Source organism: Lotus japonicus, chromosome 3, assembly GCF_012489685.1.
Source record: "Lotus japonicus ecotype B-129 chromosome 3, LjGifu_v1.2".
Taxonomy (NCBI): Eukaryota; Viridiplantae; Streptophyta; class Magnoliopsida; order Fabales; family Fabaceae; genus Lotus; species Lotus japonicus.
The window spans coordinates 82887311-82911784 of NC_080043.1; the positions used below are offsets into that span (position 1 = coordinate 82887311).

Consider the following 24474-nt stretch of genomic DNA (forward strand, 5'->3'; position numbering starts at 1 on the left):
TGAATAAAGAACGACCACTGCGAGGTCTCTTAAATAAAGAACGACCAATCATCAATGTACTCACAATTAATTGCATTTTGGTTCTTTGAAATAGCATTGGTGAAGACAGTGGATTTAATTAAAATAGTGTATTTGTTTAACTTCTTCAGCATTCACATGTTTAATTTGCACGCAGAGTCAAGGGGAGAGTCTTATTCTCTAACATTTTGAATCTATAAACACCCAGCTAGTTTGCTCTACTTTCCACACAAGTCACAAACAAAATCTTTTACATATAAGCATTTTCAGAGTATAGTAGTACTGTTAGTGAAGCAAAAATGTCCCTTGATAATGATATTATCATGAACAGCCAAAAGATCAAAGGCATAGTGGTGCTGATGCAAAAGAAGCAGAAGAATGTGCTGGACATAACTAGTGCCGAGAAGAATGTTGAGGGAGTCTTGGATGGAGATGAACCAATACCTGATAGTACTCCAATTTCCTTCTTGGACAAATCGGTCGCCTTCAAGTTAGTGAGTGCTACCAAAGCTGATTGTAAGTTCTTTTTTTTACACTGACGGTGCATATCCATTAAAATATATTTTTGTCACTAGATTGATTATGTTTTGGTAATTTTATTAATTAATGAAATATATTTGCAGCAAGCAGGAAAGGAATGGTTGGAAGTGCTGCTAATTTAGAAGATAATCTCATCGGTCATCCAGCCTTGGGACCTGACCAATCTGCATTTAGCATCCACTTTGATTATGAAAGTAAGTTTGGAATTCCTGGAGCATTTTATGTCAAAAACTACAGGAAAACAGAGTTCTTCCTTGTCAGTGTGACTCTTGATGGTATTCCAAACCATGGAACTATCCGCTTTGTTTGCAACTCATGGATTTACAACGCTAAAAAGTATACTAGTGATCGCATTTTCTTCGCCAATGATGTAAGCTAGCTGCAATCTTTCCATCAAATTCATGTATTTTAATTAAATACATCATTCTACTTATGTGACTTAATGACATATATATATGTATATATTTGAAGCATGAATAACAAATACATGAAACATATTTTCAGACATATGTACCGAGTAGAACACCAGCTCCACTAGTGTCCTACAGAGAAGAAGAGCTGGAGAGTTTAAGAGGAGATGGAACAGGAGAACGCCAGGAATGGGAAAGGATCTATGACTATGATGTCTACAATGATTTGGGCGACCCTGACAATAAAATGGATACTACTTTGGCTCGTCCAGTTATTGGAGGCCAATCTAGGCCTTATCCTCGTAGGGGAAGAACTGGCAGAAAACCAACAATAAAAGGTTAATTAGGATTGTCTTTTTAATGAGCTTTAATGTATAAAGTCTTTTGAATGAGATTTCATTATATGTTGCTTGAAAAGTAAGGAATGTTTTAAGTGTCATGGCCAATTTTCATGACTATAGTTACATTACATTTATTATTATACTCTTCTATCTTAACAGATCCTAATAGTGAGAGCAAAAGCAGCACCTATTACTATATTCCAAGAGATGAAGATTTGGGTCACCTGAAGTTCTTGGGCACTCCTGGTCATGGCCTAAAGTCTCTATCTGCAAGTCTGCAATCAGTTTTTGATAAAAACTCTACTCCCGAAGTTGATGAGTTTGAAAGCTTTCAAGACGTGTATGATTTATTCAAGGACCCCCATTTTCCACCTCCTAATGTGATTCAAGGTATCCTACCCTTGTCAAATCAGGCACTTAGCTTACCTCTAAAATGACACTTCTTGCAAGTAAAATGTAATGAGATTTTATTACATTTAACAGCATTAAAGATAATGGATATTTTGACTGTGGTTGTTTCTTTTGTATTTTGAGCAGAGAGTGAATCTGCATGGATGACTGATGTCGAATTTGCAAGAGAGATCATTGCTGGTGTAAATCCTGCTATAATTCGTTGTCTTCATGTAAGCTCAACAGTTCATTGTATAACAAAAGTTTAAATTTGCAATCAACAACATTGAACCACTTAATGGCCCATGGTGAACCATTATTTAACAACATATTCATTCCTCATAGTTTTTCAAAATCAACTAGTGTTTTTTACCCGTGCGTTGCACGACGATTTAGTTTATTGTGTAGATATATTTATATAATAGTTGTACAACAGAGAATAGGTTCAAGAATATATGTGAATAGACCAACATAAAAATGTGAAATAGAAAACGTTGTTTAGCCCACCAATGTCATATTAAGGTAAACTAATTACAGGCAGGAAGGTCATTGCCGCTCTGAATTGATTAATAATTTTTTGATCAGCACAAAGTTTTTTGACACTGTATGATTTCTCAAACTTAGAATGGAAACTATTTGCTACTTCAATCTTGAATAAAAAGGTTTTGTCAATCAAATTCAGAATTTTCGTGGGAATTGTTAAGGATCAGAACCCTGTAATTGTGGAAAAAAAATATTAAAAACTTGTTAATAATATACACATAAATTCTAAATTGAATCATACGCTACCAAAAATATACGTACAATAGTTTCAAGCAGATCTGCACAGGATTTGCCTAGAAGCGCAGTAGCTTCCTGATAAAAAATGACAAAGGTAGCAATATCTTTTGAATCCATCACACGAAGTTGTAGTCTAACTTGTGAGCCGGAGAAACAACGTGACGATTACATGGCTCACAGAAATACATTCCGTCAGCAAAATATACCTTCTTGCTACATTTTCACGCAGGGTAACACCAATCCATACTCTCTGCAATATACTTAACAGTACCAAGAACAACACAATATGACTTATGCAAAATTAAATCCGAAGATAAAAATGTGTAATATATGTTGTAACTAAATATGGAATATAAATTATTATTGAATGTAAAGTCAAGCGTATACCTCAGCAAGATCTTTGAGTTGCTCAATGGTTTTTCCATCACTATGTTTTAGGAAATCATCTTCAGGGGTAGATTTTTTTTGCTGAGTCCTGCAGCGGGCTAATCACATGTGCAACAGTATCATTTGATTCCAAGAATCTGGAAGATAGCCAATTGAACTAATTTGATATGAATAAAAAAAATGAAAGAGATTTAAAAATCAGAATAAAACTTACCGAGCTCAGAAAGGGGCAGCTTCTTGTGTGAGAGGATTAAAAAGAACCCTTGTAGCCCCATAAACATTTTGGAGACTTGTCTTACCTGTAAAAGAAATTAGGAGTAAGGAAAAAAACACCATCAACTATATTTTGATTATTCGACACCAGATCAAACTTTTAAATACCTTTAAAGGGCTTGATCTTTGCACATTGCACAACCACAACAACATTTGTTGCATCTCCCGATGCAAGATAACCTACGACTTCAGCAACATACTTGCCAAAAACGGTGCATTCAACCCGAACCCTATTCAAAAAAATGGGAAAATATAAAACCGATTTCATAATAATAAAGATGGATTAAATGTGAATAAGCATTGAACATTAAGTGTACCCATCTTGGTCAAGTTGAATATTAATTCTCTTATGCTTTTCCCCATCCTTCTCATTCTTGCTCACCAGTTGCACTGGTTAGAATTCCAATCACATCTGTTAAATCAGAAAAATATTAATCCAACTTTTAGAACAATAATTTAAAACCAAAAATATTTGAAAAGAGTATATACCTATAAGAAAAGGCGTATCAATGTCCTTAAACATTATATCATAGAGTGGCACAAAATTGTAAGGGCTTAAGTTGATAGCCTTGTTGGGAACCAATCGCACAGAAATATGAATATGAAAGTTGATCTTGAATGGATGTGAGGTTGGACGTAAATCACGACCGCTTTCACCAACACTAAAAAACGAAATCTGATACACACGTCCTTCACTTAGCAAAGATTGAAATCGGTATATAAGAGTCTTTCTAACCGAAGTGTGAATCTTACAACCCTGAAATTCAATAAAAAGATAACATAAGGGATTTACCAACCATTAAAAAAAAACTTAAAACATGGTGATTATGTGAAAAAGTAATATACCTTGTCATCCATAAGAACCATGTCCATGGAAAATGGAAGCTTCGAGCCATATAAGCTCGGACTATGCCATAAACGGTTCACCTTTGCAACAATAGTCCAGTTCTCCTTCGAGGCATCGAGGGTGGCGAGATCGTCAATTGCCATTAAAACAAAGTATATTTCAAAGCTAATAGTTGGTGAAAAATGGAAGGACTGATGAAGTTGAATAATAACATTAGGTGATTTATATAGTAATCAGCTAAGTGAGACTCATAATGATGATAAAAGGTGATGATTCCTATTAGAAAACCGAAATTATTTGAATTTGAATTGAATAAGATGACTAAATGCAAATTTGATTCCATTCGAACATATGCTCAAATTTGGATAGCAGTAAATAGAATCAATGCTAATTTGACTTTTCCAATTAAATTTGCGGTTTTTATTTAAGATAATTAAATCAAATAAATAAATGCAAATCAATACTTTTTTGATTGATTTGCGGTTTTTTGAATCATGTTTGTATTCCATAGTTGTTCGTTTTAAATGCTACCCATTTTAATTTGTCTTTTTCATTCAAAATAGCCGTTTTATTTTTTATAAAAATAAATCAAACAAATAAATGAATGCTGCTCAATGCCAACGAAAAAATTCATTAATGAGTGTGTCAATTTCAAATTCATTTAAGCATTCGAAATGTTTTCAATAATTGTAACAAAAAAAAAACTTTCAATAATGAGTCTCCATACAAAACTCAAATAAATTTTTTAACCATTAATGGGTACACTCAATTTTAAAAAAAAATATTAAAAAATAATAATTTGATTATAAAAATAAATATCTACATAAGATTTTGATTTAAATAATTTTAACCATTAATGGTTGAATATTTGATGAAATGATGCGTCTCCTAATTTAATCTGTAACGTTGTTTAATTATTTCTAATTTTGCTAATCAAGTAGATTGCTTAAGATTTGGAAGGAAAATAGGGAGTTTTAAAACCGATCATAAATTGTAGAGTTTTTAAAAAAACGACAATCAATCACTGATTAATTAACCAATGTCAACGAAGAAACCAATTAAAGAGTGATGGTCAATTTCGAATTTGAAATAAGCATTATAGTATAAATTTCTAAAAGAAAATTGTTTCTCAAAGATGGAAACAATTGAATACAGTAGTCATTGAAATTAATGTGTAACGTTTTTTATTTATTAATATTTTTCAAATTCGAGTTCAGTGCTTAAATTATGGAAGGAAAATAGAGAGTTTTAAATACATGGGCCTCCATATAAAATGCAAATGAAAATGGGCTTGTAATGTTTTGATCCAAATGAATAGGAGTGTGACACTTGTCATGTAAAGAGAGGGGTTGGGTGAGAGTCATTCTTAGAGTGTCAAATCATCTAAGTGAGACTCACAACCTTCCTCTTTTCTAAAGTATATAGATTGCAGGAGTTTCCTCCTAGAAGTAAGCTAGACCCTAAAATCTATGGGGATCATACAAGCAAAATAACCAAAAAAGATATAGAGCATAACTTAGATGGGCTCACTGTGGATGCGGTAAAGATAATTTTTTGCACCCCATATTGATAATTAGTTGTTTTTTATGCCTGCTGAATTTGATGTTACTTTGCAGTCATATATAGTAACTTCATTGTTGATGTTGTTCCAATGGATAAAACGAACCAAAGTTAAATTTCATTGAGTAGGCTATCCAGAACAACAAATTGTTCCTACTAGATCACCATGACCTGATAATTCAATATCTAAAACGTATAAACTCAACAACCACAAAGGCTTATGCTTCCAGAACCATCCTTTTCTTGAGAAAGGATGGAACTTTAAAGCCGTTGGCCATTGAGTTAAGTCTGCCACATTCTCATCAAGGAGTCGACCATTATATCCCATTTGGTGTTGATAGTAAGGTCTACCGGCCTGCAGAAAAGGTGTTGACAGTTCTATATGGCTACTGGCTAAGGCTTATGTTCTTGTAAATGACACCTGCTATCATCAACTTGTCAGCCACTGGTACAGAATTAGTCAATAAGATTCCAACAAATAAATTTAGTTTAAAATTTCTATGCGCCATATATGAATTGAATTGGTTTTTAATCAAGATCTTTCCATGGATTGATTACAGGCTACATACTTGTTCACGAATGAACTTTCGGTCAGTAGACCGGTGAAAAAGACTAAGTATATTGCTAAAGTGAGAAAAAGATGTCCTTGATACATACAGAAGACCCCCTTTTATAGTAGGTGAGTCTCCAACCCTAGCTCTCATTCCTATTACACAGTCCATTGACTAAAACGGTCGGATCGCACTGATCAGGGTGGACTTCTTGATTTTCCCGTCGGTCATGATGTGATGGCGAGTCATCCGTGTTGTGATTGCGAGTCGTCCGTATTGTTATTGTGAGTCATCCGTAATTAAGATTGTGAGTCATCCGTGCTGTGATTGCGAGTCGTCCGTATTGTGATTGTGGGTGACATGATTGTAGCGTTGACTCAACCGTGATTCGCGGCTGGACGAGTCTTTAATTTGGTCAATGTATCATGCCTATGCTGGCTATAGAGTATTTTCAGACGGATGGGCCTCTTAGAATAATATATCTGGCTCGGTGTCAATGCTATGTCCGTGCGGCCCAGTCCGACATGGCCCGGATGTGTCCCCTGAAATGATCTGTCCAGCTTAATAATGGTGTCTCATCCGGTCCAAATCACGGAGCGGTCCACAACCCCCCAAGGCTTGTGGCTGGAAAAGACACAAAAGCCTTAGACAAAATTGTCCACATTCAAACGGATGTCTCTCGCATGGAATTGGCCTTCATAGTCGGTTGTCTCACAACTCACTCTTCCCTGTGTTTTACGGCTGCCTCACCGTTTACTCTTCCATAATTTATCAACACTTTGAAAAACAATAAAAGGCTAGCTCCATGCGTGATTGCGTAAGGATCCCCTACTACTGAGTTGACTCTTGAATAATTGTAGTAGGATGAGTCTCCTAAAGTATCATGACCGGAGTCAATGGGAGGATAGAGCTCACTTGGGTAGGGACCAAGCGGCAGGCCTCGACATCCGACAAGAGTCGGAGGAGAGATTAAGCTCACTTGGGATGAAACCAAGTGGCAAGACGCCATGGATGATCGGTGTCAGCAGAAAGATATAGCTCGCTTGGATTGAATCTCAGCGGCAAGGCTCGACGCCTGACCGGAGTCAGCAGAGATGGAGCTCACTTGGTTTTGAACCAAATGACATGGCTCAATGACCGACCGGAGTCAGTGGAGATGAAGCTCACTTGATTTTGAACCAAGTGGCAAGCTCGACGTTTGACTGAAGTCAACGAAGATATGGAGCTCACATGGTTTTGAACCAGGTGGCATGACTCAACGACCAACCGGAGTCAGCGGAGATGGAGCTCACTTGATTTTGAACCAAGTGGCAAGGCTAGTCCTTCTGCATTTGAGATTTTTTATAATATGGGCCTCATAAGAAAAAACTTTCCCCGATAGTGGGAGAAAAAAGAACATTCTCTACTTCATTCAACAAGAAACAAACGTCAAATAAAGAAAAACTTAAACAACAAAAGCTTAGGGCATTTTAAAGTCTAGAGCACTATCTGTGGTAGACCTACGAGTTGTTGGCATTCAAGAGCGGGATATTGCACAACCTGCTTGCGTACGTTAGCACGACTATTGGTGTCACGAATGGAGCTCCTCCTTCCGGATTTGGCAACGAGGAGCCTTCAACGGAGTGAACGCTTAGTCCTTCCGTCTTATCCAGACATTGCTTCTCACAGCGTTGATGTGTCGGCCCGGACTAGTCTGGCCTCGACCCTGGGCATCTTGGCGAAGGTTCCCTCGCTCGGTTGGGGCATCTGCACGCTTGGGTTGGTGGGACGGATGACGATCCCTTTCCTCTTCATCCCGAGCCATCTTCAGACGGTTGCTCTCCTCCTGAATGATGAAAGGAGCTGCCCTGTTGCGAATTTCGTCCAGTGATTGCGCATGGCGAACGGATAGGTCGTCGTTGAAGGGACCCGCTGATAAACAATTTTCAAATGCCTCGGCACAAATGGACGGATCCTTGTTCCTTGCCTGCATGAAAACGTTAGTAAACCTAAACAAGTAGTCTTTTAATGTCTCACCCGCCTTCTGCCGGATATTGAACAAACTAGCGGAGGTGATTTGGTTGGCCTGCTTGGCGGAGAATTGAGATAAGAAACGCTGCGAAAAGTCGCTAAAAGTTACGATTGATCGCGCTGGAAGGCTTGCGAACCATGTCAGCGCCGCCTTCTTCAAGGTGCCTGGGAACATCTTACACTTCAACGGCTCTGTCGCTCCGTTGATAAGCATTTTGGTATTGAAGACGGATAAATGTTCGCGCGGATCGGTGGTCCCATCGTAAGAATCAAGGACCAAGGTCATCAGGTTGTCTGGTATAGCCACGGTTGCGAGAGCCTCCGAGAACGGCTGGAAGTCAACAACAGGCTCGGCCTGGTGGGCTGGTTGTGCTCGATCCCGCGTGAGGTCCGCAACCTGGGCTTGTAATGCCAGGTTCTGTTGACGTAGCTCCTCCATCCCGGCGATCTGGGCCTGCATCGTCTGGTTCTGCTGCTGCACCTGAGCCATCAATTCGCGTATAGCCTCCTCCGTTTGTGGAGGGGGGCCGTTTGTGCCATTGACGGTAGATCTGGTTTCCACCATGCTCCTTCTAGGTTGGTAGTAAGGCTAATATTACTTGAGGACTCGGGAAGAGTTTCACCGGGCCCCACGGTGGGCGCCAATGTTCACGAATGAACTTTCGGTCAGTAGACCGGTGAAAAAGACTAAGTATATTGCTAAAGTGAGAAAAAGATGTCCTTGATACATACAGAAGACCCCCTTTTATAGTAGGTGAGTCTCCAACCCTAGCTCTCATTCCTATTACACAGTCCATTGACTAAAACGGTCGGATCGCACTGATCAGGGTGGACTTATTGATTTTCCCGTCGGTCATGATGTGATGGCGAGTCATCCGTGTTGTGATTGCAAGTCGTCCGTATTGTTATTGTGAGTCATCCGTAATTAAGATTGTGAGTCATCCGTGCTGTGATTGCGAGTCGTCCGTATTGTGATTGTGGGTGACATGATTGTAGCGTTGACTCAACCGTGATTCGCGGCTGGACGAGTCTTTAATTTGGTCAATGTATCATGCCTATGCTGGCTATAGAGTATTTTCAGACGGATGGGCCTCTTAGAATAATATATCTGGCTCGGTGTCAATGCTATGTCCGTGCGGCCCAGTCCGACATGGCCCGGATGTGTCCCCTGAAATGATCTGTCCAGCTTAATAATGGTGTCTCATCCGGTCCAAATCACGGAGCGGTCCAATACTCATGCAGTTGTTGAACCATTTGTCATAGCAACAAACAGGCAGCTTAGTGTTCTTCATCCTATTTATAAACTGCTACATCCTCATTACCGTGATACCATGGATATAAATGCACTAGCAAGAAAAATATTAATCAATGCAGGTAGTATTATTGAAGAAAATGAAGATGGTAAAATTGAAAAAACATTCTTGTGGGGAAGATATTGTGTGGAAATGTCTTCTGTAATTTACAGTGAATGGGTTTTTCCAGAGCAAGCATTGCCTGCTGATCTCATCAAGAGGTAAGCATTAATCCTTACAAATAAATATTAATCACCATAAACATAAATATCAAAATTCTGATCAACTTTTGTTGATGTTCATTATTTTTTGTTCAGAGGAATGGCTGTTGAGGATGAAACTTCCCCTTATGGTGTTCGCCTTGTGATAGAGGACTACCCTTATGCAGCTGATGGACTAGACATTTGGGGTGCTATTAAGACATGGGTGAAAGATTATGTGTCCTTATATTAACCAAGAGATGATGCAGTCAAGAAAGACACTGAGCTACAAGCTTGGTGGAAAGACGTTGTACATAAGGGTCATGCTGACTTGAAAGGCAAGCCATGGTGGTCTAAGATGCATACTCGCCATGAGTTGATTGAAACCTGCACAATAATAAAAGCTGTGTGTGTGTTTGTACACTAAACCACTAGCAAGGTGTTACATGATATCAATCAACTCAAGCTTTAGCTCAATCAAATTAACAACTAATATCAAAATTAAATCACCAATGAACAATTGATCCCAATCTGATTGTAAATTACAAATTATATACTGAAGATATGCTGAAACGGTGGATGATTCATCCTCTGCAGTGGTCACCACTCACAACCACGGGCACAGCCTTCTCCTCCTTATGGTAAATGTTTGTTTTTCTCTTATCAAGTTATCATCTTATAAAAAAATGGAGAAATTTATCTTCCTCCCGCAAACATTCATTTACACTCAAGAACCCAGATTTCAAGAAGATAATCCCAAAAATCCCTAAAACCTCTCATTTTCCTCCTTCCTTTTCGTCCTCCTTTCTCTCTTTCTCGTGTGCCCAAAACCTTCAATGTTTTTTTCTTCCTGAAATAAAACTCAAAGATCAACAAACCCATTTGTGTTTTACTCCGATCTAGGTTTTTCTCTTCTTCTACGTCCAAGCTTCGAGCTTTCTACTTCTTCTGGATTTTTCTCTTTCTTTCTCAGAGATGGCTCGATCTGGGAGGGGCTAAGGTTGGGGGTGACTCGATGTGGGAGGGGTGGGGTTGGGGGTGGTGGCTTGGTGTCGGGGGCGGCTCAATCTGGGTGAGACTGGGGTTGGGATCATCTTCATCTCCATGTTCATCTATTTGTAATTTTTTGGGTTTGGGATTTTGTTTTATGGGATTTCTGCAGAGGTGAGCTCAATTACTTAGGTGTGTGTTTTAATTAATTAAAAAGGAGGTTAATTAGAGAGGGTTAATTAGTGTTTTAATTATGGATTTTTTAAATGAAAAAGAAAAAAAATCCAAATGGACTCATTAAATGACGTGGTCATGCCACATGGGCATCCCGGAGCACCGACGTTGTTCTTACATGAGCAATGAGGTTCATTCTCTAGGGTTTATGGTAGTCATTGTTGAACATAAAAGAGAACCTTCCTTATTGTGAATTAGGCTTAGCCTTTTATAGTGGGGCTATTACATTTATCCTAATCTATTACATTTGGGCATTGTCTATGGTCTATTGGGCCTTAGCATCAACCCATACGCCTAACTAAGCCTATCTGGACACTGGCGAGCTCCTCTGTTGACTCGCCTTGCCCAGCGCTGTCCTAACGTTAAGGTCTCGCAAGTATCTTTTTTGGCGGGACCTGTCCGGGCGTTGACCCAGCCGGTCGGAAGGACCAAAGCCAATCATTTTACAAAAAACTATGGACCAATCCCCACCTTTACTCCGACGAGGGACTAAAGTCATATTTATGGCAAAGGTTAGGGACCAAAAACTTGATTAAGCCAAAGAAATACAATCCAGTAACAATTTCAACAAATTACCTCTACGTCGCGCTCCTCATCAACCACGGGAGTGAATCACGCGGTAGTAGTGGATGGGGCTCCGCTTCCTCTGGACGACACCGTTGGAGTTCAGTGCACGCTGCCTCTGTTCGCCTTCAATGCCCTCTCTGATTCTCTCACCGCAAGAAGAACAATCATGTGTCTTCGCAATCATATAAGATAAGAAAAGGTTGGGTGGGAGGGGTAGCTAATTTGGTTGAGTTAAGGGTAGGAATAGGTGTTGGAGATGGAGGTTCAGGGTTCGAACCCCGATGAGGAACATTTGTAATTACTAACAACCTATGAAGCACAGACACCTCTCACATATGGAGTGTCCCGGTCTCGGACACCGATACTCATACAACACTTACACAACACGTGGCAGACACTTCTTCGCGGTGTCGGATTAAGAAAAAAATTGTTTTGTGACTCGGACACTTGAGCTGACACCTCTTTTTAGCTGGATAGTTCTAGGACACTTAAAAAAAGACATAATTTTGAAGAGTGAAGCATAGAAAAAATTGTTAATTTATCACTTGAAGAACCATAGCCAAAGGCATTTTCAATGATGATGATCAATAAGGAAGTGAAAATCAATGGATAGATTAGCTCTTTTTGTAGACAAATATCTTTTTTATAAAGAAAATATCAAAACAATTTCCTAAGTTTTATGAAAAGAGCTTCAGAAAAAAAAAGTATTAAGGGTATATATATATATATATATATATATATATATATATATGGTGTCCCTGTGTCTTGTTTTTTGGATTTTAGCCGTGTTGCGGTATCGGTGTTGTGTCGTGTTTAGTGTCCTTGTCAGAGTCTGTGTTTCACAGATAACAACTAACCACTAACATTTGCCTATAAAAAAAGTATAAGATAAGAAAAGGTAAACGAAAAACAAAAAGGGAGAATGTAGAAAAAGCTATCTAGCGCGAAGTGTTCGATTTTTGCAGCCTGATTTTCTAATAAAATGTGGAATTTCAGTATATGGTATGTGAGTGGGATGGGTAGCTCATATGGTTAAACTAAGGGTAGTTGTAGGTGAAGGGTCAGGGTTCGAATTATGATGAACGATAATTTTTGCTAATTTATTAACAACTAACATTTGTCTATAAAAAAAATGTGGGTGTGTGTATTATACAGGTTTCAAGCGGCTCTTGCATGAGGAAGTGTGTTAAAAATATAATATAAAATCATTCATTTGGCTCTTACCTAACAGCTTAAACTTTTAAGATCATTTGTTGCTTGACGTGTTAAAAGGGAGCTTGTACACATTGTTCTTATTCAAGCCGCCCAACAAAGAGTAATGATTTATTCACACTTCACTCTATCTTCCATCTCATTTTTACATATTTTTTTCCTATCTCTCTCAGCATTTTCTGTTACATCATAAATCATATCACTCATTTCTCTGTTTTATCTTCTTATTTACCCAAAACGAAGATGAAAATGGAATGTGAATACAATATTATTCTTTATATAAATCAAGAATCTGGCACAAAGTAAATATTATGAGTAATGATTCATGAACCACTACACAGTAAAACACCCCTAAACACCCCCTTTTCCTGCGGATTTGGCCAAATAATACACTGAATTAACCACCTAAATACACATGACTAACCATAAAGCACAGAACCGTGTAAAGTTGAAATTCCTAAATTAGGGATTTGGCCAAATAATACACTGAACTAACCACCTAAATACACATGACTAACCATAAAGCACAGAACCGTTATGTGCTTTATGGTTAGTCATGTGTATTTAGGTGGTTAGTTCAGTGTATTATTTGGCCAAATCCGCAGGAAAAAGGGATGTTTAAGGGTGTTTCTACTATTCAGTGGTTCAGGAATCATTTTTCAAATATTATTGCAAACCTAGCCGTGTACAAACACACACTCTACTTTTCTTATTGTCAAATCAACATACTGTTAAAAACTGTTACAAGATATTGGGTACTCACCAAAACAACCTGGTCCTATTGCAAACTCCGCAACTAGGATGAACAGTTCTCCGTCTCCACCTACATGTCTGCTAGACTCGGGCGCATCTCATCACATCACTAATGATTTGTCTACTCTCTCCATTAAAGATGATTATGCAGCACTAATCAACTTGTGGTTGCTATAATGGTAAAAACCTTCCTATTACACATGTTGGTTCCATTGCAATTCCTACACTCACTCGTTCTCTTCATCTCTCATATGTTATACGTGACCCCACTATCACACAATCTTATCTCTGTTTCACAATTTTGCCAAGCTAAGACCAAGTGTAATGGGTGTTGAGAATTTTTGTTGAGTTTTGTTGAGTTGGTGCAATGGATGTTGAGAGATGTTGAGAGTGATGTGAAGGAGAGAGGGACGTGATAAATGTTGAGCTTCCTCAACATTGTTGAGACCATCCGGGTATGCCACACGTCAGGCCGTGGTTGGCCTCCCCCAGGCGCGTGGGAAACACGGCCAGACAAGGCGCGTGACGCGCCTGGGAAGAGAGAGGAAGAGTCCGGATTTCTATGGTACCGCCACGTGTCAGCGTGCTGTTGGCTGTCCGGATTTCTTTTATCCTTATCTTTTGAACTCAATTATTTCTGAAAAAAAAATATTTTCTGAAAAAAAAAATTATACTAAAATTAATGATTTTTTTTTTCTCTATAAATAGAGACTTAGTTCGTTTGATTTGGACACAGAAAAAAAAACAAGTTTTTTCACTCTCTTATTATCTCTCTCACCATCTTACTATCTTTCTATTAGCTTTTCTTTTGAAATGGATTACAACAATCACCATTTCAACACCCAGAATTCATCTAACTACCCATCTAACAACCAAAATCTCAACAATTATCCAGATCCAAATCATTTTCCCAACCAACGTCATCAAAATCCCAACATTTATCAAGATCCAAATCAATATTGGTCTAACCAACGTCCTCAGCATCCCAACAATTATGAAGATCCAAATCAATTTTCCTACCCACGTCCTCAAAATCGCAACAATTATGAAGATCCAAATCAATTTTCCTACCCACGTCCTCAAAATCTCAACAATTATCAAGATTCAAATCAATTTTCCTACCCATGTCCTCAAAATCTCAACAATTTTGCAACAAATTCCAACCAGTCATCCTTTCATCCCTCTATGAGATATCCATCTCAAAACCCCCGTCTAGTGGTCATATGCCAATGGTGAATGAAAATTTTCCAAGTGTTGATGCACCTGAATTTCCCGAATTTTCAACACAAATGACTCTTGGTGGCATGACAGCTGCTAATCAATTCACTCCAAATCAAGAGGATACAACTCCTAAGAGCAAGAAAACCTAGTCACCAGCATGGAACACTGCACAAAATTTGGTGCTAATTAGTGGGTGGACTAACTGTGGAACAAGTAGTGTTGTGGGGAAAAACCAAAGAGGAGAAACATTTTGGAGAGATATTGCTGAGTATTGTAATGAGCATTGCTCATCCGATCCTCCGCGTGATGGAAATGCATGCCGAAACCGCTGGAATTATATGAACAAAATACTGGGTAAATGGATTGGCGCTTATGATGCCGCTAAGCGTCAGCAAGCAAGCGGTTGGTCGGATAATGATGTTTTGGCAAAAGCGCGAGAATTATTCGCCTGTGGGAAGAATGTTCAATTTACTTTGATGGAAGAATGGATGCAACTCTGTGATCTGCCACGTTTTTGTAGTCAAGTAGGAGGAAATAGTGGCTCGACAAGTAGTGGATCTAAGAGATCTCACGACAGTGATGCATGTGGCTCAACCTATATAGGATCAATTCCTCGTCCAATCGGTAGGGAGGCAGCTAAAAGAAAGAATAAAAAGAAAAGTAGAGAAGCTCCCTTGGAGGAGGACAAAGGTTGGGGTTGGGATAAATTCGAAGGTATGAAGGAGAAAGAGCTTGTACGATTGGAGAAGATAGCATCGGTGCAAGCAGAGACTAACCAATTGATGAAAACCAATTTGTATATAAAGCTAACTTCCGAAGAGAACCTCGATGACCATAAGAAAGAACTGTTGAAGAAGTTGTCCCAAGAGCTATTTGGGAATTAACTTCAATCGAGTATTTGTCTGTATTCGGTCAAATTTGTCAGTGGTGTCAAGTCTGTAGTGTTTTCTTTAATAACTTGTCAGTGGTGTCGAGTCTGTAGTGTTTGCTTTAATAATTTGTCAGTGGTGTCGAGTCTGTCGTGTTTGCTTTCATAATTTGTCAGTGGTGTCAAGTCTGTAGTGCTTGGCTTTAATGTATGGTTTATTGTGTTTGAATATGTTCCACTCAATTCGAATCTTGTCCTTTTCTGATTATTAACTCTAGTTGATAACTTATTTCGAATCCACCAGTGGTGTCAAGTCTGTAGTGTTTGGCTTTAATGTGTTTGAATATGTTCCACTCAATTCGAATCTTGTCCTTTTCCGATTATTAACTCTAGTTGATAACTTATTTCGAATCCACCAGTGGTGTCAAGTCTGTAATGCTTGGCTTTAATGTGTTTGAATATGTTCCACTCAATTCGAATCTTGTCCTTTTCCGATTATTAACTCTAGTTGATAACTTATTTCGAATCCACCAGTGTCCACCATTCAATGTACTTATATATATGGATTCATAGATCCATTGATGTACCAATATCCCAAATATATTCCAGTCTACTTCGAATTCTTGTGAACATCACAAGAACCAATATCCCAAATCTCTTCCAATTTCAAAACAAATGGATCCTGATCCTTTTGAAAATCCAGTTCCAAATCCTTTTGATATTGCAGCATACCTTCAAAATTCTGAACTTGAAGAAGCTTTTATACTCAACCAAGTTAGGGAGCGTCGAAACAAAATATTGGAAGATAGGGCACCTCGTAGCAGAAAATATGTCAGTAGAGATCATGCAGCGGCAAACCGAAGGCTAATTGATGACTACTTTGCCAATGAGCCTACATATGACGATACAATGTTTCGTCATCAGTATCGAATGCAAAAACATGTTTTCCTTCGAATCGTTGCGGACCTTTCAAGTAGTGATAACTACTTCACCCAGCGAGTTGATGCAGCCTATAAAGAAGGAATATCACCATTGGAAAAATGTACAACAGCAATGCGAATGTTAGCATATGGTGTGGCAGCATATGCAGTCGATGAGTACATCAAAATCGGAGGTACTACAGCACTGGAGTGTTTACGTAGATTCTGTAAAGGAATCATACGATTGTATGAGCACGAGTACCTTAGAGCACCAACCGAAGATGACCTGCAAAAAAATACTACATGTTAGTGAAATGCGGGGGTTCCCAGGCATGATCGGGAGTATTGACTGCATGCACTGGGAGTGGAAAAATTGTCCTAAAGCATGGGAAGGTCAATTTACTAGAGGGGATAAGGGAACCACAACGGTTATTCTTGAGGCAGTTGCATCTCATGATCTATGGATCTGGCATGCCTTTTTTGGATGTCCAGGAACGTTGAATGACATAAACGCTCTAGATCGGTCACCAGTGTTTGATGACGTGGAACAGGGAAAGGCTCCAAATGTGAATTTCTTTGTGAATCAACGTCCCTATAATATGTCATACTATCTAGCTGATGGTATCTACCCTTCTTATCCAACTTTCGTCAAATCGATTAGACTTCCTCAAAGTGAACCCGATAAGTTGTTTGCACAAGTTCAGGAGGGATGTCGGAAGGACATCGAACGTGCATTTGGAGTTCTTCAAGCTCGTTTTAAAATCATCCGTGAACCAGCTCGTTTGTGGGACATAACTGATTTGGGTATCATGATGAGGTCATGCATCATATTACATAATATGATTGTTGAGGATGAACGAGATTCATATGCTCAACGTTGGACCAATTTTGAGCAATCTGGGGAAGGTGGATCTAGTACACCGCAACCATACTCGACCGAGGTGTTACCCGCTTTTGCAAATCATGTGCGTGCTAGATCCGAGTTGCGTGATTCGAACGTTCATCACGAACTGCAAGCAGATCTAGTGAAGCACATATGGACAAAGTTTGCAAATGCTTCGTGATGGAAGATGATTTGTATCGTACTAATTACGTTATTTGTGTGTTGTGTGCTTAGTTTGTTGTCTTGCATTTTAAGTTAAGAAAATAAAATAAATTATTGTGTGCTTCGTTTGTCGTCTTCCATTTTTTAGTTAAGGAAATAAAATAAATTATTGTCTATATTAAAAAAATATAATTTGTTAAGTGTTTATTATTTAATTTAATTTAAAACAATAATTGTAATTTTATGTAAATAATAAAAACAAAAAAATAAAATTAAATAAAAATATGAAATAAAAAAGTGGTGGGGTAGGGTGAGTGGTGGGGTAGGGTGTTGAGAGAGAAAACCATTGGAGTGGGTAATTGTTGAGAGTTTGTTGAATTGGAGAGAGAAGATGATGTGGAGTGTTGGGAAGAGAAAAAGTGGGGTAGGAAAGGGGTAAACAAAACATTTTTTGTTTAACCATTGTATATGGTCTAAGACCATTTACAATGGGGCTGTTGAATTTCGTTTTCAACAGTTTGGATCAATGCAATGGAGAGTTGAATAACTGGTTGAACATTCAGCTACTTGAATGTTTTCAACTGGTTGAATGAATAGGAAGTGAGGGCCACTTAATAAACTTGCCAAAATCTCATTGGCTGTTGTGATTTCCAGATTTTAATCTCATCCTAATTATTTGGGGTCAAATATTTCGTAGTAAATTAAATTTTTTTTTCCACCAAAATTCATCACTTTTTTGTCTATAAATAGAGATTTGATTCATTTGATTTGGACATAGAAAAAAAAAAGACTTTTTTTCCCTATAATTTTCTATTTAGCCTCCAAAAAACGACCTTATTAAACTAGAAAGGAAAAATAAATAACTCTTAATTATTTTAATTTTATTTCAATCGATAATTGTTATCAATATATAGGCTAAAAAGCATTTTTGACCTCTGATGTTTCAAGTTTGTGAAAATTACGCACTCTTATAAATACATCAAAAAAATTAAAAAATTCATTTTATTTTATACATTAAACTAAAAATTGATCAATACAATTTTCAAATCAATAAATTATTCAACTACCAACTAATTTTCATGTTTGTTGTATAAGGTAGAACAGAACATGACAAAAGGCTCAAGAACATAACACTTAGTTCTTTATAAAAGAGGGGGAAACAAGACACTCTAATAAAAAAATTACACTAATATTTATCGACCAAAAAGTTACAATGATAAAAGTACCCATAATTTACATGTGAACAATTTTAGTTATATAATAATTAAAAATATTAAAAATAATTTATGTAAATAAATATCTTAATAAAAGAATGATTTAAAATATATTTGTGGATGTTTTATTCCCCTTAATCAATGTATTGGGTGTAAAAGAAACTTGAACCATAACATTAAATATAATAGTAGAAATGAAGACCTCTATTCACCTTCTTTAAAAGAAGATTAAACTCATGACTTTTCAATTTTTATAGTACTTACTCACTATCCTTCATGTTAAAAATTAAAATTGCCTACATAAACAAATTAACATCAAGAATCAAAATTAAATAATAATAAAATATAAATTATTAATAAATAATTTAGACAAAATAATTTTAAAATTAAAATTTTTGCAATGTGATATTTGTGTATTATTTGAAAAAAAATTAAACATATTTTTTGATCTTTTATATAATAGGAAAATGACTTGAGAACCCATAACAGAGGAAACCAATTACAAAACAAACTAAATAAATTTAAATTTAGTAAATAATGTTTTACGATATTTAAGTTTTTTTTTTGAAAGAGCTGTTCAATTTTTAATGTATTATAATTTTTAATTTTAAAATTACTTTTTTTGTTGATAAAAAACACTCAAATTATGGTATTATTGTAACTTATTTGATGATATTAATTTTTTTTTTTTTTTTTTGAAAGTGAAATATATTATTGAAGATAAAGTACCCATGAGAACACCCCTCTCATGAAGTGGGCAAGACCCTGACAGGCCAATAAGCCAAGCCATCCATACTTTGTTGATTTAGACCTAAAAAATGAGCCTCATTAAAACCTTCCTAGAGAAAACCCAGTGGAAAAAACCTAGAGAAGGAAAAAGAGTACTCAATCTCAAGAATCAAACAAAGTACACCAAAAAGACCTCTAGTAAGCTACTACTGCCAAGAAAAGCTATCACATAACAGCCCCCATTACAAGCTATTTCCCACGCCTGAGGCAAGCTACACATGTACATGATAATGTGCTATCCAATCTGCCCACAATTGAATTGAACCAAAAGTAACACCCTTCAAAATATTAGAATGAGCATGATCAAAATACAACCTTGAATGTCACACAAGAACCACCAGACTCCATGTTATTCATGAACCGCAAGCACAGAATCAACAAACCAGCATCAATGCCTCCCACACTATCAAATTCCTAGCCCAACAATCCATCCCCTAATACAACTAAAAACACCCCTGCCAGCACGCTGCATATCAACACCATCTGCACCAAAACCCCAAACTAGAAGCACACCATTTAAATAATCCATTGCAGCACCTAGCACCACCAACCAAAACTCAAACAAACAGAGAAACCTCCTACCGCCATCAAGCTCCTTATACTCACAATTCTATCTTAATAACCCAAGAGCCATGGATTAAATTGAATATATTAAAGCCAAGAGGTAATAGACATCATATACCAGTACACACAACTGGTCTCCAAAAGCAAATGAGACTTCCAAAGTGCTTCTGTAATGAATTCTCCTGCCACAAACACATCAGCCCCCCTGCCGACCCACTGAGTGCAGGTACATGACTCATATTAAATCTCTGAGTCCAAGAAGAAACTATGAGTTGCCGCTGCTCATTTAGTTTTGTTTCCTGAAGAAACAATAAGTCCAGCCTCAACTGCAAGACTGCTTTCTTCACTGCCTCCCACTTCGTTGCTCCACCTAACCCTCGAACGATCCATGTACACCAAGGTCCTGACATATTAATTAAGGTGAGGATGGTTCTGTCGAATCTGTGCTTCTAAACCTCGAAGCATCAAATCTTCCGAACCTCGGGGTCGCAAACCTAACTGCTTGCCTATCAACCACGTTCGCTGTGCTCTAGTTGTCACACCATCTTCCCCTTGTAATGGTTCTAGAAAATCAATTGGAAGAGGTTGAGGTTTATTTTTGCTGCCCTTCGGACGCCCCTTCTGAGAGCTCTTCTTGGATGAGTCTGTATTTGGCGAAGGCTTCACAATTGGCGAGGTCGTAGCAGAGTCAACAGCGCCAGAGGGAGAGAGCTGTTGTGGCGTCTCTGAAAATTCTGGGAAACACGCAGAAGGAAGAGATTTTTCACGTATTGTAGTTTGCCTTACAATTTGGTTTGGACGTGTGCGAACAAATATATCTTGCGTTTCATACTGTTGCTCAGAAGTTGGCGAGGTTGTCGATGTCGCGAACCCGAACAACTGATTCTGCTTATTGAAAAGAGGAGGCAAACACATCCTTATGCCTTGATGTTGATTAAAACACCGTGGGTCCCAGTTAAAAGAAAAATAAGGCAAAAAATAATTATATTTCAGAAAGAAATCCTGGGAGTTAAATGAATATCCTGTAACTGCAAAATTCCTATCAAAATAAACAGGATTTTGAATTTTTCTTATCCAAGATTTGTTTTTCACCCCCCAAGATACCATCAGCTTTTATATTTTCTCTCCACACCTGAAGCTCGTTAAACGTGTAACCTGCTTCAATGAGATCCTTTAACTGTTCCTTTTCTTCAGCTCCTGAATTCATGGCTGCTTCCTCTCCATTCAAATTCAAATACGAAATAACGGCTCCCTTAAAATCGTTAACCGGCGTTACCAGAGGCGTGAAAATCGCCGCCGGTAAGCCCTCACAGCCAGCCACCGTTGAACGCGCAACCATCTCTGCTGGCTGCACAAAAACTCCAGAACGAAGACCATCCAAAGCAGCGTTTCTAAAAACCTCATCCTCTTCATCAGACTCAATCTCTACAGCAGATTCATAATCCTTTTCGTTTGATTCTGGCTGTGACGGTGGTATGTCGTTCTGACGATCATCATCTCCCTCATCTTCATCCTCAAAAAAGTCATCAGCTTCTGAGTTATAGATCCTAACCGGAGTTGACGGCATAACCTGAACACATCCATGATCATACGAAGCTACATCCTTCTCAACCAGAATTATATATGACATACCATTAACATCAACTGACATGGTAAAACAGTGTAAAAGGGGATGATGCATCCTAACCAAAATTCGGGCATAATCAACTCTATAACGCGACAAGGTTGCTGTATCAGACATTACAAAGCTTCCCAACCTATTTCCAATAGAAGTGAAGAAAGACTCAGTCCATAATCCCATAGGAACTTGCCACAAACGAATCCAGACAAGTTGAGCCACCCCAACAGTGAATGCAGTACAGGGCTTAACATCAAACAACTTCTGCTCTAAAAAGTAACCACACTCGTCAAGAGTCTCTTGCATTTGGTCCTTATTTTCGAATTCCAAAATCACTTCATTCGCACCTAGCGGAATTAAGCGGAAATTAAATAGTCCAATTTGACTAAATTGCTCCTGCAGGGCATCAACAGGTATGTCAAATAAAGTTCGTGCCCTCGCACAACGTTGGACCCATTCTTCATCCACATCTGTAGTAACAAGACGCAAGTAGCCAACATCAGGCCTTTGTGTGGCACCCGCTGCGTCAGCTATTGGGACGTTTTGCACCTGATCTGGTTCTTGCTCGCTGCCCTTTTTCTGTTCCTTAGGCCTCCAGACTCGCCCTTGAACCACATACTGATTTTTCCCCGGTAAAGGAACCACAGGTGCACGTACTGATCGCTGAAACCTGGCTTTCTGGACCACAAGATAATTTCCTTCCAATCGCAAGCCGTGAAACATTCGAATCGCATTCCATGCCTCAGCATCACTATTGAATCTTATGAATCCAAAACGAAAACGACGCTGGTATTTCTTTTTTTGCTGGATGAAGACATCGTGTAACCTCCCAGCTTTCCCAAAAATGGCTCTTAATTTCTGAAGAGTTATTCTTTCCCCTAGTCCATCCACAAAAACCGAGAAGGATTCACCTTGCTGTTTGGTTTGTTGAGGCGCAGATCCTGTTGCTTGAGATTGCGAATTATACTGATTTTTTGAATTGGAGAAAGAATCACCCCTAGGATGCACCATAGATCTCCTAATGTCATGAGGTTTCTGCTTTCGTGTCTGGTCAATCCTCCCTCTGGTATGTCCTCCAAAAACTCCATTACTGGCATATCTCTGACCTGCACCATTCTGCCATTGTTGTGGATGCTTCATCGATCTCCTAGTCTGATGAGGGTGATGTTGTCGTGACTGATGAAACCTCCCTCTGGCTCCTCCAAACTCGCCATTGCTGTCAGACCTTTGAACTACACCGTTCTGCCTCTGTTGTGGGAAAGCATGCCTAGACCATTGCTGCTTTAAACGATGAGGCCCCCATCTGGAACTGACATATCGCTGCGAGGTTCCCAGCGACGTTCAAAGTGGCTCGCCGGCCGCCTCCATGACCGCCGGCACCGTGCCGAAGGCTCCATGGCGGAGCTTCTCTCTCTACCCTCTCTCATTCAATCCTTTTTCTCATAATGAAAGGTTTGAACATAAAAACCTTGTACTATACTTCAATTGAATCTTGAAAGATTCAAAAGTGGTTAGGTAAAATTTTATTATTTAAGATAAAATATTTCAAACTTGCATAAATTTTTTTTCATATAAACAAATAAATGAATTATTAAATTATTAAAACTAATTTAATGCTAATTATTAAAATAAATTACTATAAATTGCCTCAAGATAATTATTTTTAATTTTATAATACTTATAAATAAAAATCATTTTAATATTCTTTAAAGTATAATAGTTTTTATATAATGTTAAAAAATATTGCAAATAAACTCGTGCAACGCACGGGTGTTATATCTAGTATATATATGTAAAATAGACTTGAGTTTTTGCACTCCTTTAAATTAAATGCATTATTAAATAATAAAACCTTTCTTTTGTATTTATACATTTAATAATAAAATTAAAAACTAAATATAATTTATTTAGTCTTAATCTATTCAACTACCTATTAAATCGTAAAAGTCACTTTGAACCTTTATATTAAATAGATTAAATTAAAATATTAAAAATGAATAAAGTTGCTTAAATCATAAGCTATTCAACTACCTACTAAAATGCAAAACTCACTTGAAATTTTATTACAAATACATCAAGAAATAACAAAATTCATTTGAATTATATACATTAAAATAAAAACAGATCAACAAAATTTCTAACGCAATAAGTTAATCAACTACCAACTAATTTACATGTTTGTTGTATAAAGTTGAACAAAACATAACACTTTAGTTGTTTAAAAAAGTGTGAAATAGGAAAGAATGAAACAAGACACACTAATAAAAATATTACACTGATGTTTATCGACCAAAAAATTACATTGGTAAAAGTACCCATAATTTACATGTGAACAATTTTAGATATATAATGATAAAAAATATTAAAAATAATTTATATAAATAAATATTTTAATAAAATGTTGATATAAAAAAAATGTGTGGATGCTTGATTCCCCTAAAGCAATGTCTCAGGTTTGAGTTTAATAAATGAAAAAACCTCACTGGAAGAGTTAACTCCACCATGATGTAAAAATTCTCGGCTCGAGCAAGATTGGTTATAAGGAGGATACCTCTAAAGGAGAAACATGTAAGCACAAAAAATAATGAGTTAAAATATATTTGTTTGAGGTAGGAAGTTTAATATGAGTTAATATAATGATTTAAAAAGTATTTGTTTACTTAAAATAAAATTAAAAGGTTAAATGTGTTCTCCGTCCCTGAACTTTGAGTGAGATCTGGTTTCCGTCCCTCGCCGGAAAATCTTCCTAGCACTATCCTCAAACTCAATTGTTTGTACGGAAACCATCCTTGCCGTCGATGAAGCTCCGATCGCCGTGTCCATGTGTCATTTTAGAGTCTATGTGGACATGCCACATCATTTAATGAAATGAGGTGTAAT

General features: G+C 37.6%; 1 pseudogene; it reads left to right on the forward strand.

The window, feature by feature from the left end:
• The first annotated feature begins 317 nt into the window (after nt 1-317).
• LOC130744858 (seed linoleate 9S-lipoxygenase-3-like) lies at nt 318-10026 on the forward strand (annotated as a pseudogene).
• Nucleotides 10027-24474: the final 14448 nt, after the last annotated feature.